General features: G+C 38.3%; 1 long non-coding RNA gene across 1 annotated transcript; it reads right to left on the bottom strand.

The window, feature by feature from the left end:
- Positions 1-225: 225 nt before the first annotated feature.
- On the bottom strand, positions 226-1,800 carry LOC103461798 (uncharacterized). Its single transcript, XR_533196.2, has 3 exons — positions 1,517-1,800; positions 1,144-1,196; positions 226-586 (listed from the first exon to the last, which is right to left on the bottom strand). It is a non-coding gene; the product is annotated as an uncharacterized LOC103461798 (long non-coding RNA).
- Positions 1,801-2,245: the final 445 nt, after the last annotated feature.

The raw sequence follows: 2,245 nt of genomic DNA, 5'->3' as shown, positions 1-2,245 counted from the left end.
CCTCATAAATATTCAGGATACAGCGTTTCTTATCTGATTGCTCTGGTGGAGCAGTTTATTTCTTTAAGCCTGTTACTAAGAGCTTAAAGATGCAAAGAAAGATACTGGCAATCATAAAACAAGCACTCCCCACGCAACATCACTTCAAGTGCTGATTACTTTCATTACAGGGGAGTAATTAGCCCCTGAAGGGGAAAAGGTAGCTTCAGAGATTTGATCCCATGGTGATTTTTAAAGCATTGGTTTAATCTCACAAGAGTTAGAATAAATTAAGACTTCTCACTGGGGGAAGCGCTCGTTATCAGAACAGACACTTATTGGTAAAAGCAGTTTAAATCCAAGCATCCAAAACAATGCCCGGATTAATTACACACTCTCTAAATTTATCACCCAAGCACAAAATTCCTCCGTGATGAAGTCCAGGAACGGTAAAATCCAGTTAATGTGATTTGGCACCAAAACTGCAGCAGAAGATCATTTCATTCCCGTGAGCTTGGCCAGCTGGAATCGGACCTCTTCCAGAAACTTCTCTAAGATGCTGTAGGTGGTCCATGTTGATTTGCTTCATGGCTTTTACCAGTGTACTCTGTGAAAATCATCACTTTCAGTAGGAACAAAAAGTCATTTTATTCGACCAGAAAGAGGAATAAAATCAAACAATATCAAACAAAGGCTATTTACTGAAAAAAAAACATATTCAGAGCAGTAATAAAGCCAAAACTGTACAAAAATATATACATTTTGCATGTACAATGAAAATAATTTGTTTTCTGCAAATATATTTGAACAGAACTCCTCAAATAGCAGATTTAGCTTCACCTGTTTAAAAAACTCCTATTAAATGTTGACATCCACACTGTAGGAAAAAGTATATTTATGCCGTGTAAATACGGCATAAATATACCGTATTTATATCAATTTCTGGCAACCACAGCTGCTGGTATTTTACCATAAATTAGAGACGTTTGTTTTTTTTTTACAGTGCATTCATCTAAAAAATAATCCATGCATTATTAGACATCAAAGTAGGTGCAGATGCATCATTTGAGGCAAATAATTGAGCTTACTAATGCTTAACATGCTCAAAATAATCTAGAAATGAATACAAATTTGTAGAAATTAATCACACTCAGAAAAAGTTACCTCCTATTGGCCATCAAGTTACTTAACTCCAATGATCTTCCCACTTATACTGTCTGAAATGCAAAGATATGTATTTAGCAATATATTCTTCTAGTTCTTTTACCTGCTGTATTGATCCGTGTTGATCAAATTACCACCACATTGTCTGAATTCACACCACGTGATTCATAAACAGCCTTAAACCGGAGCAGCAATAAAAACGTACGGAAGACGAGATGCTAACCAGTTTTTTCCATACATGCTAGGCTACATGACGGTGCAACATTGTCTCCATGGTTACCAATGGTTAGACACGGACCTTCTCCATATTGCGACATTTTACATCTTTCTAATCATGCCTACATATGAAGTATATGCACTTTAACCTTCTTACCGTGTAAAAAGTCTTTGCTGTAAATCCGTGATTTCTGTCATTATGACTGACAGCTGTTTATCCATCGCCGCTGTATCTTTCCTCATTAAAAGTTAGAAAATAAATTGACAAGTCATTGGTTTGCGTCCCTGTCTGTTTCCGACCTCGCAGCGTCCAGTGACCTGTTTTAAAGTTAAATCAACTAAATAGAAGCGATTTTACATGTGTCTGTTTTTAGACGAGCTTTAAAGGAGCGCGTTCGTTGTTTCGACGCGCGTCATGGCGGAGTGGGCGGAGTTCTAGAGAGCATGACGTCACATGCAAAGGGTCTACATATGTATTTACACTTATAGTTTTTGAGTAATTTTACTGTGTATTCTGGTAGCCAAGAAACATTTCCTTGATTGTTATGTTTTTGTGCAAGAAATAAAAAATAAGTCTTTACAAATTCATTCATAATTGTCTTTATTCCAAATCCGATCCTAAAATTAAAAGGTCCTGTAGAAAATGCCTGATATTTTCTGAACCTGTGACTCTTACCAGTTCATTCTGGGGCAGCCCTCAGTGTTCCCAGCCCAGAGGGGATGTGTAGTCTATCCACCGGGTTCTGGGTTTGCCCCAGGGTCTTCCCTCAGCATGAAATACCAAGAAAACCTTCAAAGGGAGGCGTCCAAATCAGATGCCCACGCCACGTCAGCTGTGGCTTCGCTCTGCGTTCTGCCTGCATGACACAGATCCTCACCTTATCTC

The sequence above is a fragment of the Poecilia reticulata genome, chromosome 2 (assembly GCF_904066995.2).
Source record: "Poecilia reticulata chromosome 2, P_reticulata-male-v2, whole genome shotgun sequence".
Taxonomy (NCBI): domain Eukaryota; kingdom Metazoa; phylum Chordata; class Actinopteri; order Cyprinodontiformes; family Poeciliidae; genus Poecilia; species Poecilia reticulata.
Note: the sequence above shows the minus strand (reverse complement) of the source record. Positions and strands in the feature narration are given on the sequence as shown.